Source organism: Strix uralensis, chromosome 1 (assembly GCF_047716275.1).
Source record: "Strix uralensis isolate ZFMK-TIS-50842 chromosome 1, bStrUra1, whole genome shotgun sequence".
Lineage (NCBI taxonomy): Eukaryota > Metazoa > Chordata > Aves > Strigiformes > Strigidae > Strix > Strix uralensis.
Window position 1 is genome coordinate 166558151 of NC_133972.1, and position 18318 is coordinate 166576468.

The window sequence follows — 18318 nt, forward strand, 5'->3', positions numbered from 1 at the left end:
AAAGAGGGAGGATTAATTTTGGTGTGATACTGCAAATCAATCTTCATTTTAGAGTAATTAATTGCAGCGGCTACAAGACTGGCAACACAGATACTACTGCTGAAGGAACCCATTAACAGTACCGCCCAGGTACCCTGCAGCAGTGCAAGCTACGGGCTTTGTAACTAGGACAGATTTATGATGGGACTCCTCTGCCCAGTAACCCCCACCAGTGAAACAGTATTACTGCAACAGGTTGCCCAGAGAGGTGGTAGACACCCCCTCCCTGGCAGTGTTCAAGGCCAGGTTGGACGGGGCTCAGAGCAACCTGATCTAGTGGAAGGTGTCCCTGCCCATGCAGGGGGGTTGGACTAGATGACCTTTAAAGGTCCCTTCCAACCCAAACCATTCTATGATTCTGTGATTATTCTACCCTGCCAGCCTACCCCCAAGATCAGAGGCAGAGGACTATGCTTGCAGGTTAGAGGAGCAGCAAATACAAGAAACACCTAGAGGAACCATGCTGCTCTTCCAGGCAAAATGGGGTGAAATCCTGGCCACAGCAAATTCGATAAAATTTCTCTTCAGACAGAGAAAGGAACTCAATAGTTGATTTACAGTAGCTGGTTATATTAAGCATACTGGAAAATGCATTGAGGATCCTGGTTTAATAATTAAGAGCATCAAACTTAAACTTTGGGCCAAATTATGTTCCCATTTTAGTTCATTTAGATCTGTGAAAATGAAATGAATTACTCAAGATCTTCATCGACATAATAAAGCTGGTCATTTTGGCATTGCAGTCCATGGGTACTCATTACAGAAGCTAAACCACAGGCTCGCTCCAGATGGCTTGTCTCTACAACGCAGCATACATCCAAGGCACTTCATAAACTAATCACCTACTGATCATATCCCTTCAATTAAAAATTACTCAGTATTTCCAAGTGCTGGCATCCATTTTAGAAATACCAGAAAATTATGAAGTGCTTGGCCAATAATATTCAACTTTTCCTAACATTACAGAAATATCAGCTAAACAACATTAACCAGTTCGGTAAGGCAGTATAGTTTATAGCTGGCACATGGTGTATTTGGAAGTTTCTCCACCTCTACATCTGCTGTGGCAACAGCCTTAGTGGGACCAGCTGAGAGCAGAGACAGGGAAAAAATGTCTCTTACCCTACAGTGGGGATAGAGATGGAGAGAATTTTTAGAGCAATTTGATTCAATCAAATAGCAAAAGCTCCAAAGGAAGCTCCAGCACTGCTCCTTTTTGATGAAGCAGGCCCAGGTTGGTGCACACGTGGACGCAGAGGAGAGGACGCAGGAGGGGAGAGCTTTGCTGAGCACTGCAGGGTTAGCAAGGGCTTTCATTCCCCCACTAAATTGTACATTTGCTTACGTGGCTGGGCCACTTATTCTGATTTATATCAAGAGAATACAGAAAAGCAAAGAGGTATGGACCTGAGAGGAGGAGGAGAATGATTTTTTTTGGTGGAAAACAGAAAAATACAGAGAGCTCACTACAGTTTTCTGAGTTCCTTATAAAAACCATAGACACAATGCCATCTGGGGTTTTTATTCTTAATGCAAGCTCCTCAGAGCATCGCTCACCAGCTATTTCAGTTTGAATCAATGAAGTCTGTTCTCCAGGAATACAGTCATTAGGTCCTCCAGCCTCTGCTGATAGACAGGCAGGGCTTACATTAGTCATGGCTAACAACTTGGAGCAACTAGCAATAAAGCTAAATTACGCCTTTGATGAAGTAGCAGACTTCCTTACTCATTGTAAAGAAAATTAAGGGTATTCTCCAGACAAACGGCTGTGCATGTCAAATTTGATTCAATATATTTAATGTCATAGCCACTCTTTCAGCCAGAAAAAGGTGGCTCAGCTCCACAATAGGAGATGTTTATATGGGATAACTGAACCAACGTGAGCAAAATCTTCCTGTACTGTGCCTTTTTGACCAGTGTCCCAGAATTCAGTTTTTTCACTACACTGGGTGAATTATGGACTGTAGGTATCCTACGGTCCATAAACACAGGATCCTCTGTAGTCATCTAAACAACCTTGTATGTGCCTTGTCACTTCCCTTTGTGAATACACCCTGCTAGTCTGCTGAGGCAGCCATCTACCATCTCTTCTCAAAGACAGTAATTAAGACATTTGATTCAGTCACTCATGTCCCCATGCTTTTAGTGTTTATAAATATTAACGACCCTGGTTGCTATATAACACTACTGTAGTTTAAAGCTTGGAGCATCTCAAACAGTCTTGGCAAAGAGACAGTTATTGGGAAATCAAAGCTGACAACAGAATTCAGTAATAAAATTTTCAAAGGGAATAGGGTGGTCCATTTCATGAGGCCACCCGTCTTGCTCCCTGACATTATATGGCTGCATTTAAGTAGTTCAAACACTGTGCAGGTGTGTCACTACACCAAAATTGTGCTTTACAGCCATGACAAATGTGACTTTTTCATTTGAGAATATGCATGGGTATATAATAACATACCAGTTTCCTTTAGAGCAGCCCTATGAAAAGGGGTATTCCACTTTCCTTTTATCATGATACAGACAAATACGATATAAACACAGCCTTTAAAAATGAGCATGTAGACAGTCAAAACGTAAGCAAAAAGTATATAAATTTGGGGCTGTAAAGGAGTTGGCCATGACAATGTAAAGGCAAACTGTGTTTGCCTTCAGTACTTCTCTCAGTGAACACTAGCTTAACTTGTGCTAATAAAGATCAATTTCCTTCACAGCAGATAGGTATGCCACAGCCTTTATTCCAGCTAACAGCTTCACCCCGTTCTAGGATGCAGACCTGTTCTTACAGATGCCACTCATGACCAGGGCCCTAGTCTAGTAGCTCATTTTTACTTCACTGCTAGCAACTAGAGTCACTGCAGGTCATTAAGGAGACTTGTCTGGCTGAACAGCTTTCAGAATTGCAATGAAGTAATTATTTAATATCCTCAGACAAAAGGCACTACGCAAATAAAGAGCACTGTGTTGTACCAAAGAGGGTCCACTGCTTACTATCTCTTATTAGTCCAATAGAGGTAAATGGATTCCAGCCTGAGTTTTTGCAATGCAGCTTCCTGGATAAAGAGTCTTTAGTTTAAAATAAACCCTGCTAAACAAGCTATAGTCCACTTAGCTTGACAAATTTAAACAATTAACCTGTGGGAAGCCAAGCTTCTTTTTCATATTTGCAGGTCAGCTGCCTTGAGACAACATCTGAAGTACAAACAGGCTTTCAGGGCCAGATTCTGATTTCATTCAGCATGGTGTAAATCAGGAATAATCCGTTTAGAGATTACTAGGAGCGAGATCAGATTCAGGCTCTTGGAATTAAGCACAAACCATGTGCTTGCTGGGCTTATTCTAATTCTGCTAAATACAAAGCAATTCTCCTTCAGTATGTCCCTCTCCCATCCTGTCTAAAGCACTGTGAGATGAGGAGCAAAGGAAGTGCTGCTGATAACACCCAACAGAAGACATTTGTCATTGCAAAATACTTTTGCCTACAAAGTAATAAGCCTTGCAAAAAAAAGAAACAAAAAACAAACAAACAAAAAAACCATGAAAAAAACCCCTTCAAATCACACAGGAAGAGCAAAGTTTTGTTTAACAATGCTTCCTGACCCCCAAACCATGAAATGAACTACAGGAATCATCTTTTACAAGAAACCAACACAATTATTTTGACTTACAGAATCTGTCTCTGGTTCTGGGTATATATCTAAGGAAAACATAAGCACAACTTTTGCCAGATGCATGTAACATCCTTAGGAAGCATCTCAGCAGGAATTCCGGTATTGTTACAAAGGAATGCAATGTCATCTGAAAGTCATTTGTGTCCTTCCCCTGCCACTGTCTCCTTTGAAAGGTCAGGCAATAAAAAGACAAACAAGTCAGTGAATACCTTGCTTATTTTCAGGTAAGATCAAAAACCAAGTCACCACGTTGATGAAACTGAGCATCACTGTGCAACTATACCAAAAAGATATAACTTTTGCCATTCATTGTGCTTGTGGTACATACATGCTAACATACCAGTCTGAGCGTGCACCTAGAGAAGCCTGCTGAAAGAGGCCAAGATACAAGTCTCCATCCTATTTAGATCAAGATACAAATCTCAGAAGTGACGCAGAACCAGAAGTTACCCGCTGAGAGGGATAGCATGAGCCTGCATAAATACTACTACTCTCTTTTGGTGTGGAGTAGTTTTGTCTCTCTGACATGATGCTTTGATGCTTACATCATTTATGCCTCCCAAAATAGCCTACTGAGCAGACTGAAGGACACCTTTAATTCTAGATGCCAGTTGTGCTGTTTTGCTCTGCACCTCCTGAAAAAAAAAACAATTTTAACTTTCCCCACACCCAAGTCACTCTGCAGGTTCCTGCCACATGCCTTTAAGATCACTCATCAGGTTTGAAATCTTTTACCATGGACTGTTGACAAAGATCTTTTATCCCATGGCCTTTGAGGAAGAAAAAAAGTCTTGTAACAATCACATGTCCCAACAACTTTGAACAGGAAGTTGAAATTCAATAGGAGCTATAAGTGGACTGTTAAGGGCTGTCACACCCACAAAAATTTCCTTTGGGAAGGGGAGGGTAACTCTGTAAGGAAGAAAATTTTATCTTTAGTTACCTTCAGCTGTATTCTTGGACAGTGATGACCGAGGGCTCTAAGAAAAGTACTCTGCTATGCAGATTGAAGAGTTCTGTTGGCTTTGGGTAAGGAAACCACCATCAACAAGCCTGTTCATACAAGTGCCATGTGTTTTAAAGATTATGAGAAGTCATAAGCTTTGTAAGTCTCATTAAGCAGATGACAGCTTCAGCAATCAATCTGAACACACGTGCTGAGCAACATCCCTGTGCTGACTCAGAGGGAAGCATGCTACCCACTCTGTCTCCATGAGATATTTTGGTCTTGCCTTCAACAGGCTCTGGGTAATGAGCAGATCAAGCCCTAATGAGCTCATTAGATATGACAAGTCTATACTCAAGGTTACTGTGCACGACCCTATTCTCTCTTGGAGAAAGGTGAAACCGTCATGCAGCATTTGTTACTTGAAGAGAGGATTAAAAACAAAACACAGCGCTTGGTCTGAGATGTGGAAACACCTTAATTTCCTTGGAAGTCAATATTGTTGGTGCCAGCCAAAGCGATGCTGCCATATACCTGCTTAGGAATAGCAATCAGCTCAGAAGAGAGTATGGCAGCTGGAAAGGGAGATCTGAAAGATTGATTCTGACAGCTATAAAAGCAAGAGGGTTTTTAATATTCAGAAAAGTGTCAGTACCCTAATAACAGAATTTCCGTCTCTAGGAGCTACACTTGTCAAATGAAACCTGATTAGATACAAAGTAAAAAGGCAGCCGGGCTTTGACAAATTCAGAATGGTTCCCTTTGTAGAAGTGAGGGACTGTGAAAGAGGTGCTTTTCAAAACGAGCAAGTCTTGCCTGGTTTTACCCTTACCTTGACCCTCAGGCACCCATGGCAGAATGCCACATTTCACCATTTAAGAGAGAAGGATGCCAGCAGCGCAGGAGCAGGTGGGACCAATTTCAACGGCACCAAGTTTCACCCTACAGAAGAGCTGTCCTGCAAAGCCAGCTGGCTTCTTCCAAGAATGGGAAAGGTTACACGCCACCCTGGTAAGCCCACCCTCAGTGTGTGCTCCTCTGCCAAGCAAGCCTGAAACTCCCATAGGAAGCACAGCAGGTTGCCTCGGGATCTCTTGTTCCATCTCCAGTCTGCTCCATCAGAAGCTCCTCACTGAGGACACACACCGATACCTTCTGCATATCACAGCCAGTAAATTTCCGACTAAGACAGTAAGGGCATAAAATGTTTACTGGCAGACAACAGCCAGACTCAGAATATTATTTTCCAAATTCAGAGACATGCCAAAAGTGTGGTTAGTGGTTCTGAGAACAACCTCAGGGGAGAGTTACTCCTTGATGAAATGTCATTTTCCAAAATGAAGCTGTGCTTGGTTTTTTTCATAAAATACAGAGAACCTCCAAGTTTGCGTGTGGTAAGATAAATCAGGGAAATGACATTTTGAGCAAAGCATCCTTAAGAATTCACAAACATACACACACAAAAGAAGAAAAGTTGAATGTGTGAGACCCTGACAGCTCGCCTGAGGAGAATCTAAGGACTGCTTTCTGCTGCACTAACATCTTGGTCAGGCTTGTTCTCACAGGACAACTGTCCTTTTTCCAAAATAATAACTTTAAATGGGGCAAACTTCTTAGGATTGTTTGTCAATTAGTGTGATGACAGTCCCCACTGACAGGACTTGGGTATTTTAAGCCACAGGGACAAAGGGCTACTGTCTAAACTGGGGTGGGGGGAAGCTCTTCTCCAAGAAACTATTAATAGAGGCAGTGACTGCACTGAGCATTTCTGGCTTAATCTGGTAAAATTTCAGCTTTATATAGCATTCTTCATCCAGAGCTTTTACAGGTAAAGGAAGTGTGTGTCCTCCTTTTAAGCCAGTAGAAACAAAAGCACAACAAATAAGCCCCTCTCCTACACCAGCAGCAGGTCAGATGGCAGCAGAGGAAGAAACAAGAAGCCTCTTCTTCTGGTGCCCGGTGAAACAGCCATCCCCCTCTGAACGAGCTGAGATGGTAATTCTAACCTATCAACTCTTTTCCATCCAAACATCCAGTTTGTCCCCATTAAAAAAAAAATCCAAAAATGAACTGCAATTACATAGCAACATCTTCTGCCAATACTTAGACTCAACTCAGTATTGACAGGAGCTTCTCGGCTTGCAGACAGGCAACTTACTCTAAACCCCTTTGTTTCATTAAATGTTTTAGCCACTTCTGCCATTACTGTATCACCTTTATTTTTCAACCACCTTGTACTTTTTCAACAGCCAGCATCCATCTCCTGCTCCTTCGCTCTTTGGCCTCACAACCACTTAGGTAGCTGCTCGAGGCTTATTTCTATTTGAAGCATTGGCCATTTTACACGGCAGAGTTACAGTGCTTTTGGAGAAACTTAGGTAGGGCACAAATCAGTGTCTTAACTGGGCACTTACACCCAACTCTTGTTGGTGCAATTTAACTGTTTGAATTGTGAGCATTACGTCAAATCACAGCAACACTTGGAGGACCAATATATATAATGATTTTTTTTTTTTCTGAAAACTTCCATGATTTTAAAGGACCATTAAAAAAATAGAAGTAGGCGTCTCAATTTCTACCACATTTATTTCCTGTAACTTAAGTAAAATTCCCCCTTGTAAGAGATCTAAATCACCCCATTTTTCCTCAGTCTGGAATATATATCACAGTTCTCCAGTGTCCTCAAATGTTTTACAGTGCAACATATCCTACAGGTGAATGAAACACTTCCAGTTTCACAAAGGGTCCCAAAAGCACCTGAGTATTTCACAGAACTATGTATACAGTCAAACAACTCCTATCAAACCTAATCTGGTGGCCTGGCACAAAGTTTGTCTGTAATCAGTATGCTTTCTAAAGGGTTTGCTTTATTAGGTTGTCTCCCAGATGACACAAACATCTCCCTGCCCTAGCAAGCTAATGAAGCGGCCATTTGAGATGGCAGGACAGCTATGCTCCAGCGTCCCCACAGTTTTATCAGATTTGTGTAGTTGCTGCTATTTCACACATCCTGCTACCATGATAGAGGCTTTTCCTTTATCATTTCTGGTCTGAAGCAGTTTTTAATTTTGCATATGTATTTTTGCATATTTTTGCAATATTTACAGAAAATCTGCTGTGACAGCCACAATGAGTCAATGACACTTTACATTCCTATGTAAGGTCTTAGGAACCAGGCAAGCTAAAGCAGTGCACCAACAGCCACATGGAAAAAGCACCAAACTGCATGATCCTTGCAGTATTACAATGATAACCTCATTGTAGTAGACAATTTTGTTGCATCGGCAGTGCTTTTGCACATCTCTGATGATTGCACTACTCAACAGACTGGCAGACAGTGAATTGCTAAAGCCAGCATCTGATGTCTAAAGCCCTTTTGTCCATGCAGTTGAAGATTTCCTTTTACTTTCCTGATTCAACATCAAGCTGTTGGTCAAAAGGGAAACATTTATATCTTTACTGGAGTCTCTAGACATTTTACAGGCTGAACTCAACCTCCAGGAAAGCAAATTGCTGTTGTTTACAGCTGGCAAGGCTGGAGCAGAGAGCTGAGACAGGACAGGGTTTGGCTCTCCAAGCCGACTCCAGGTTCTCAGCCACAAGTGTGTCCTCCCACCACCACGCACTTGTCCTCAGATGCAAAGTTTAAGTGTCCCCGGCTCTCCTGATGTCTTGGTTTGCTCTGACCTTGGCCGCAGAGAACAAAGAAGAGGAAGGGGAGTGGTGGGAGCCACTGAAACAGTCTGTTCTCCTCTAGCAAGGAGCAGTTGTGGAAACGGGGCTGATGAGACGAAGAACACGTGCAAAAGAGACAAAAACCACAGAAGGGTACCAGAACAACAGGGCTGAAGGACATTTTGGTGTCTACTCAGGAAGGAGAGAATGGAGATAAAACTAGGAAATCTCTCCCTGAAACTCTGAAGAAGCTCTCAGTATCTCACACACGTTTTGTATTTCTGTGGGCACGTCACATCACCACATTGCAGCCATCAGAATAACATCAGTGGAGATAAGTCTGGAGATGAGATGTTGAAGCAAAGCTGTATCCTTTGGCCCCACAGCTGCACCTCCTGCCTAGGCGCTCCCCGTGAACCCATTACGAGTCCCCAGGTACATGGGCAAGTCACACCACAGGCATTTCTGGCAGCCCAAAAGAAAAGAGCTGCCTTCTGCCGAGTTTATAAAACACTCCCACACTACCCTTTCACACTGTTTTCCTCCTCTTAGCACCATAAAAGAGGACTTTGATTTCCATATGATATTTTATAAGAGCCAGTTTACATTTGAATCTCGCCTTCCTAAGCAAGAGAAGTTTTTGCAAGGGTCTGTTTAACTTCTAACTTTTTAGAAAGGTGTCCTGGTTTAACCCCAGATGGTGAATGAAATAAAATAACAATAATAATGAAAAATATAATAATAATAATAACGAAAAGGAATGTAAAAAAAAGAGAGAGATAAAATCCAAGAAAAGTAATGCAGAATGCAATTGCTCACCACTCACTGACCAGTGCCCAGCCAGTCCCTGAGCAGCGATCTGCCCCTCCCAGCCAACTCCCCCCAAGTTTATACACTGAGCATGACGTCCTATGGTATGGAATAGCCCTTTGGCTAGTTCAGGTCAGCTCTCCTGGCCGTGCTCCCTCCCAGCTTCTTGTGCACCTGCTCGCTGGCAGAGCGTGGGAAACTGAAAAATCCTTAACTTAGGATAAGCATTTCTGTGTTACCATTACAGCATAATCTCCAGAGCATGTGAGATAACTTTATCATAACTTGCATAGCTTCATTGCAAAGGTTATGGCATTCTCAGCTGCTGAACTATATGTGTCACCATGTCATGTCTGCAAACTTCGTATCTACCTGCTTTGTGTTTCTACCTGTGCTACTACTTGATCACCTAGAGATATTAAGTAGCCCTCAGCACTAACATTTGAAGTTTGATGCTGAACTTTTGTTAATGGGATGCAGGGCAAGCAAAAGTTCATTTTTACTTTTCAGGGTGAATTTTTAGGCTAGAATTTAGCCAACAGTTTGGGAAGAGTAGCAAGTCTGTTTGTAAGATCCAGTGAAGCCACAGGAGACCCGATCATGCAGTCATTGCTTCTCAACAAGAATAAATTTTATCTGAGGATGTGGGAGAGGGAAAGAGAAGAGAGAGATCAAGAAGGAAGATTTCTAATTCTTCTAATAAGCATTAGGCCAAGAAGCAGGAGAGATCCTTTCTTTACTTGAAATGCACAGAATTGCCCCTGAAGAGAAAAGCTGAGTGAACCTTTTGAAGAATAACAACTTCAATACAAAAATAGTTTCAAAGAGACAAGAAACAAAAACCCAAATTCAGGTATAATATCAGTATTGCCATCGGCCAACATAAACTCTGTCAATGGAGGTCACATTAAATTCAGAGGAATCATTCTGACATTTCTGAAAGCAAACTTTCTTCTTGGCTTTTTCAAAATGAGTAATTTTGACTACCTGAGAGTTTGAAGTGGACCTGGAATTAAGATTAAGTAAACCAAAAAGCAAGAATCACTCAAAACGATGATTATCTTAACCTGCCTTTGTTTAATTAAGATTTGCTTTGATTCAGTGTAAACCAATATTTTTCTCAGTTTTGCCACTAAAAAAAAAAATCTAAGTCAGATATCCACACAAACTGATTTAAATCAAGGTCTAATAAGAGAAAACATTAGACGTATGGAGCAATAGTCTTAGCAGCTAAAGTCTCGCACTAATGCAGGCTGCAGCCTCTATACCTGCCCATGGGCGGGTCACATAAAAGGCATCACCATATCCCATCGGAATAAAGGAATTTAAGATATAAACATGGATGCCCCTATTGCACCCTGACAGCTTTGGATGCACACAGGGTGTCATAAAAGAGACAAATACTGTAAGGTCAGATCCAATTAAAGTTGCAGGTAGCCCTACACCACGTTCTTTAAGTACGACTTTGTAGAAGTCTCACGATGAAGTAACATATGTCTCTGCTTCAAGACTAACCCCAAAGGACTGTCAGTAGGACTCAAACTGATATATTTCAACCCAAATATTCAGACGACATCTTCCGGTTTGATCTACGGTTTTGTATGCCAGGATGCAAGCAGGTACCTTAAAAAAGAAATCCAAATCTGGCCACATGTGTTATGTATTGAATTTGAGCTGGAGATAGGGAACCTGATTCATACCTAAAAAAACCTGGAGGTGACGCCTTATGCTTCCCTGGCAGGGTCATATTAACTGAGCTGGCAGATTTGATAGAATTAGATTTCTTTGTCGAGCTGGTACAGCACTGATGTGTCAGCACACACAGCATTTCAGATAAGTAAGATTAAGTCATTGATTGAAGATCCAGCCTCTAGAAATAATATAGTGTCCTTTAAAAGGAACAACTTTTGTTTTGTCTTCATGTACCACAGCTAAAAAAAAAATAAAAGAAAAAAATTTAAAAAATCCACTGATCTTGAGAAAATGTCAGTAGCAATTATCTAGTCCAGAGACTTAAAACCGCATCAAATTTAATACCTCAGCTTCACTGTGCCAGTTTTTGCTCTGCAGAACAATCCTCCAAAGGGATGGATAAGGACTGATCCAACTCAGGGGAGTTTTAGGGATACCCAGAGTATGCGTGGTCACCTCCATGCCAGCAGCAGTCCTGTGTCAGGGACCAGCAAGACGGGGAAGGTCACATTTGGACCCTGTGGGATCTGACCACAGCCACTCACTCCTCGTTCACTCAAACCCTTTGGGGCAGAAGGCTATGGAGGGCTGAGCCTGCATTGAAAACTACTGCTGGAACAAAGGACTTCCAAAGAAATGGAAAAGCTACTACAAAAAACAACGGCTCTATTGAGATGATGTCCTCAGAGCAAAAAAGCTACACTTCAAACATTTGTCACCAGACGCAGGGTACAACCATTTACATTGTGCCTCTTTTGCTCTCTGTGAAACCTTGAGATTGGCCAACAGAAAGAGTTTTATGAGGTTTACAGATTTCCTGAAATAAAACACCCCCTCTCTGCCCAAAGGCTTTGTCATGTCATACACAAGGCACAAGTCTTCTTCTCCCAGAGGAAGGATGTCAGTCCAGATGAAGCAACTTAATCAAGAGCACTTCAAAGCACAGCAGATCCAGGAACGAATTGCTTTTCACCCTCCTTTCCCCCCAGAATTGCATTTCAACAATTACTACAGTCTTTACAGTTGACAACATCCCTAATCTCAACTTACACTTCAGAGCAAGCTTCTACTGATGTTATTGGGAGTTTCTTTTAAAAAGAGCTCCCTGTCCCCCAAGGCCCCACGTTTTCCACACTCCACGGCTATTTCACAGCTGTGGGTGTTGTGCAGCCTTGACTTACAAGAGCTTTTAAAGCCTTATAGGACATTTTCCACAAAGTGACTTGAGTCACAAACCAGAGCACAGGATGCTCAGAACCAGTGAAAAGAGGAGATTGGAGTAAGGGTGGAAAAGGTGACCAGAAGGGTGATGGCAGTTCCTCTGTGGCTGCTGTTAATGAGTGCCAGGGTGGTGCAGAGCCCTTATCAGAGCAAGAGGAGTCATATGAGGTAGGAGTCAACTCCTCTCTAATGAACTTACCTCCTAAATAGAAGCCATTTTATTGATAACATTATCTATTTCATAAGTTAAAGGTTAGTGACCAGAAAGCACACCTGGCTCCTACAGGGTCAATTCAGCTGCCAAACACAGATTTCAGATGCCACTGAAGACGCCCGATATATCAAAGCCACCTTCCTAGGATCTCAAATATGACACAAGGAGTCAGTCTCACGTCTTTCTGGCCCAGCTCCAGAAGACCAGGACAGATAGTTCAGGTCAGTTCAAATGGCACTAAGTGATTACGGTTAAGAAGCAAAGATCCTTGAAGCCTAGTATGTGATTCACAGCTCCCTGAAGCAGATAACCTGTTGGGCGATACAGAGCAGATACCTACAGGGTGATGAGTTGAATCAATCTTCAAACAGCAGCCTAGCCCAGAGAGGGATGCAGACCTGCTCTGGATGGGCTGCAAAGACATTTATCCATCTCACCAGTGGGACCAGGCGTGTCATGCCTACCACGACTCAAGAGGCAGACGGGAGCTACCACCTTCCTAGGCTAGCTCAAGCCTCTGTTAGTCTGTTGTTTGCTGACACAGGTGCTATGCAGTAAGAGCAATATTTACAAACATTACACAACATTTACAACAACAATTTGTCTGCAAGTTTGCATTTCTTGAATTAGTCATGCTCAGGAAACATCTGTATGGGACAAGGAAATTTCTCACTGTTGTAAGTAATTCCACTCTGTGCTGGTTTTGGCTGGGGTAGAATTAATTTTCTTCATAGTAGCTAGTATGGGGCTATGTTTTTGATTTGTGCTGAAAACAGTGTTGGTAATTCAGGGATGTTTTAGTTACTGCTGAGCAGTGCTTACACAGCGTCAAGGCCTTTTCTGCTCCTCACACCACCCCAGCAGTGAGTAGCTGGGGGTGCACAAGAAGTTGGGAGGGGACTCAGCCAGGACAGCTGACCCCAACTGACCAAAGGGATGTTCCATACCATATGATGTCATGCTCAGCATATAAAGTTGAGGGAAGAAGAATGAAGTGGGGGATGTTCGGAGTTATGGTGTTTGTCTTCCTAAGTCACTGTTACGCGTGATGGAGCCCTGCTTTCCTGGAGGTGGCTGAGCACCTGCCTGCCGATGGGAAGTGGTGAATGAATTCCTTATTTTGCTTTGCTTGTGCATGCTCAGCTTTTGCTTTACCTGTTAAACTGTCTTTATCTTAACCCACGAGTTTTCTCACTTTTACTCTTCCAATTCTCTCCCCCCTCCCAACAGTGGGGAGTGAGTGAGCAGCTGTGTGGGGCTTAGTTGCCAGCTGGGGTTAAACCATGACAACTATGAGGTGTGAGCTGACAGATTAGTCCTAGAGTTATTTTTAACTTGCATACCTCTGACTTACTCTGATTTTCATTTAGCAGTTATCAGGCATAACATGACCATGACAGACAGGCTTTGATGTAGTTAGGCAGGACTACATACTTCAGAGAGGGGCAAAGGTATCTCTGCCAGACTTTGCCTTATTCAGTGGAATTTACACCCATGTTTTAAACTATATCAGTAATCTCAGATCAGTCAAAAATGCAGCTGCTTCTCTACTCCTTGCAAGCTTGATTGTACACAGGCTGTTTAGCAAGTATTTTATAGCAATATTTGTATCAAAATTACTAGTACAAAGCTAACTGGACTTGCACTGAAATGCTTCAAAGTATCTTGGAAGAGGGGCTGGCTATTAGAAAGAATTCTTTCGCTTAATAAGTGCTCCTAGGTGAAAACAAATAGCTTCTGGATGCCCAGGTTACAGTCATGTTCTATGCCAGCATCGTATTGCCTTTGAAAAAAAAAAAAAAAAAAAGAGAAAAAAGTGCACTGCAAGGGAAAGACAAGGACAGGAAGGAAGAAATTTATCTCCTACTTCACTGATTCATCTATCTACAGAGGAGTGCTGTTTCAGATGAGGCATTGATAGTGCTATGCTGCCTTCTGCAAAGTATAGAATATATAGAAGATACAGAAAAATAATTAAGTCTGGTATGAGAAAAAAAAGTTAAAGAAACTCTACATGTAGCGTCTGCCAGTGTTGAAACAAGACAAAAAATGCATCCTATTCAGAGTTCCCTCAGCCGGTGCCATGAAAAGCTCCACCAGGTGGTGGGATTAACAGCACTTGAAATATGCTATGGAGCTGGATTTGCTCTTACCCCTTTGATTTTAAAAGCACATTTCTGCTTCACCACACTTTTGAAAATAGTTCTAAAAGCAGCTCCTAATAAAAACGTATTACTACTATCATTTAACAGCAGCAATGCACTTGGCATAAAAGATGCTGTTATAACACAGAAGATGGAACCGCCATCTGCATGACCCTAATTTCCCCTCAACTTACTCCCAGTTTTACATTTAAAAAAAGGTAAACTGATAAGCAGATACAAAGTCCTATAATAAAATCATGTTTAGTTTTAAAAGCTACCTTCGTCAATCGAGATGCCATCACCATTATTAATATCATCAAATTTGGAAGAAAAACTGCAAACAAGGCTACAAGTTCCTTTCTGGCTGGGATGTGCGAAAAATTCATAGGAACAGGGCAACTTGCTGTCTCCACTGCACAGTCAGACTGTGCACCAAGTGAGTGAGCCAAAAGAATAAGGAATTGGATGTTTCTCGTCTTTTGCTCTTTCAGGGACTATATGCTCTTACATGCTACGAGCAGAAAGGTAAAAGAAATGTGTATTAGACAGAAGTGTACTTTAAAAATCTAGTGATAGCTTTAAAGCTGGTTTGGCAGGACCATACTCTGGGACTTTGTTGAGGTGCAGGATTTAAACCTGCTGCCACTGAAATGTTACCTTACAGCAGCACCAAAGTAGAGTAAATGAAGTGAGAAACTGGCAGAGGAACAGAGCACCAAGTTCACCGTAGACCTACGCTGGGGTTTTGTTGTTTCCAGGATAATCAAGACAACAAGTGCCTTTAATAAACAAATCCACCTTTTTTATTCACATCCAACCATTCCCTCCTCCACCTCCAGCCACTGCCTGAACATGTGCTCAAACAGATTAAAAACTGTCAGGTTCCCAGATGAGCCCAGAAAGCTCAAGTACAGCTGTGCTCTGCAGATAACCATCGTGCTGTTGCCGAAAGCAGGAAAGAGGACTCGAGGTCAACCCCAACTTTTTCCTAACATAAGAGCAGCTCTGTGGAGACATTATGAACAGCAGGCAGAGCACTGCTGGCTTTGGATCGAGCTGTAAAAACTGAGGGGTGAACGTACTGGCAGTGGAAGGCATGGGCTGGCATGGGTCGCATGGGACACTATGAATGTAGTGATCCAAATATTTCAAAGCAGATGCTTCACACAGAGCCCCCCCTCCAGGTAAAACTATGTAAATAATATACAGGAGGAGCATGCTGCTATTTGAGTATCTTCTGAACTGCCAAGAGGCAGGAAGACTCCAGTTAAAGGCAATTCTTCATTTTAACTTATGTCACTGGAGAGCACTAACGTAAATGAACTCCTGAGGACAGGATCAAAGTAGAGTAGGGACTTTCTTTTTTATATCCTTGAATTTCCTGTCCCTTTTCCACACTGAAATTTAATTTCCTTTCCAAAGAGAGCTTTTGGAGCTTATGAAAATTGACCCAAAAGATTACAAGGGCTTTGTCACCCTTCCAATCTCTCTGAAAGATCCATAATTAGGGAGGTTTTTCCTTTAACATGTGTGCCCAGCAGGCAAATATATAATTCAGACTTACAATTACATATACAATGAGTTATTTCAGTGTATTGGATACATACAAGCCCAACCGTTACAAAGAGTTGAAAAAATCTTGTGTCTCAAACGAGTAAATATACATCAAGGCATATTTTTTTTGTTTGTTTTCATTTATGCCAAGACTAAAAGCAATCACAGTAAGGACCTGGGATGTATGGTTGCTATACAGATAAATATACCAAGTACAATAAAAACACACCTAACAACCAAACTGCTGACCTCGAAGATTAGTTATTTATACTCCACTGGAAATTAATTCTGCAAGCAGAGATGTGCGACTGGGTACCTAAGACAGCCAGTCTGCTTTTTTTCCCCTCTAACGGAGTCACACCGGCTTTCCTCTCTCGCTGCACAGCCTACCCAAGGGGAAAAAAAAAAAAAAAAAAAAAAGAAAGAAAACCAAATACGATAAAAAAAATAATCAGGGTGTAGGACTCCGCCAGGCTGCTCCCTCCCGCTGCTCCCCGCCTGCCAGCGCCCACCCTGCAGCAGAGCGGCTCCGCGCGGGGCACGGGGCAGGACCAGTCCCCCGGGGACCGGGGGATACCGGGGGGCAGCGTGGGGGAGGAGCGGGGGGCGTCCCCCCGCCGCCGCTGCCCGCTGCCGGCCCCCCCCACGGGCATCGCCTCGCTCCGGAGCCCAGCTCGGCCCCCGCAGCCTCCCCTCTGCGCCCCCCTCTCCAGCGGGGGAATCCCGGCTGGATGGGGCGAAGCCTCCCCGCTCCGGACGGCCGGGGCACCCGCCGGAGGATGCCGCAAGCTCCGCCAGCGCCGGGGACAGCCCCTGCTTCTCAATAAGAATAACAGTTAAAAACCAAAACAACTTAACAGCCGAACGAGGAGCTGGAAGGGAGGGGGAGGTTCCCGCCGCGCCTTTTGCAGCAGGGGGGAGCGGGGGGATTCGCAGGTAAGCGGGGAGGAACGCGGAGGAGGCGGGTGGGGGGTCCCGCGGTACTCACGGCGGGGCGTGGGGAGCCGGCGGGCCGCCGAGCCCCATGGCCAGGGAAGGGCGGGGGGGCGGTCGCTGCTGCTGCTGCTGCTGCCGCCGCCTCGCTGTCTGTCTGTCTGCCTGCGCTGCCCGCGGAGCCTCTCCGGGCGCCCCGTCCCTCCCCTTTCCCCCCCGCTAGGGCTTCCTACCCGCTCATACAACGCGCCCCCAGCCACGTGGACGGCGGGGGGGGGCTCCTCCTCGCGGGGCAAGGCGGTAACGGGGCGGCCTCCCCCTCCTCCTCTCCTCCCCTTCCCTCCCCTCCTCCCCTCCCCTCCCTTCCGTCCCCCCCCTCCCACCGGGCCGCGGAGCGGGGCTGCGCGCCCGCCGGGCGGAGAGGTCCGCGCCGCGCCCGTCGGGGCTGGCGGGGGCTCAGGGTCGCCAGTGCAAACTTCCCCCTGAGCGGCGCCGGGGTGAGCTCCCTGCTCCCGACGTGACCTCCCTCAGGGGTCACCACCCAGAAATACCTGTATTCTCCCCCCCCCCCCCCCAAAGTCCTGTGCTGTGTGGGTCCCAAAGGTGATCACGGCAGGGAAAGCGGAGAGAAATTCCATGCTTCTCAGAGGAGAAAACGTACGTTGCATCGTTAATAATAATAAAAACTAGCACATAGTAAATAATACCTTCTTTCGGTCCAGCATCAGACATTTTTAAGGTGACTATAAAACGCCGTAGAATTAAAAAGAATACAGCATCATTAAAGAATCCCCCAGAGACATTCAACTGATAAAGTGTCTGCTAAAACTATTTAACAACGTAATGCTGGCTTTTTTCTTGTCGATGTGTAAAGACTGGAGCCAAGACAGAGAAGTGGGGAGGTGATAGCACCTCCAAAGAAGCAAATGATCTCTCTGGTCTTCTCTCCAGTCCCCTCCCCCCCCCCCCCAGGCAGTGTAACATGCACAATGAACAGCCACAGCACATGTCAGAGGGGTGAACGTGTTCCTGAGCTCTGAAAATATGTTCCTTAGCGCTGGACAGTCAGTGCATAACTCCCTTTGTGAAGCGGATGAGTTTGTAGGTTATTAATCTACTTACTGAAACTGCCCACGTTGTTGGTTTATTACATCCAGCACAACATACTTCCATTGGAAATTGTAACGTGCTATGTAGGAGCTGTAAGTCATCAATCATCACTGAGCTTGTTTCCATAGAGTTATATTAGTAAAAGCTTAAGTGTGAATTTAGACCGGTGTCACATCGCGTACCGCGCTGTGCAGATATTTGCATTCGGGTGTGAGTACCTGAGCTTTCTGCTTAGGAGCATAAGCCCCTACAAAACCTTCACCGGGCTCACCCCATCGCTGAATCCTGCCTCTGGGTACTGCAGAGCAA

General features: G+C 44.0%; 1 protein-coding gene across 9 annotated transcripts in view; it reads right to left on the reverse strand.

The window, feature by feature from the left end:
* Positions 1-17835, reverse strand: part of ST3GAL1 (ST3 beta-galactoside alpha-2,3-sialyltransferase 1) — a 94788-nt gene extending 76953 nt beyond the window's left edge. For 7 of the 9 annotated variants that reach the window (XM_074888436.1, XM_074888479.1, XM_074888463.1 and 4 more), the window contains exon 1: positions 16955-17835. The gene's annotated coding sequence lies outside the window, so the exon portion shown is untranslated. The other 2 variants (XM_074888472.1, XM_074888509.1) reach the window with 2 other exon arrangements.
* Positions 17836-18318: the final 483 nt, after the last annotated feature.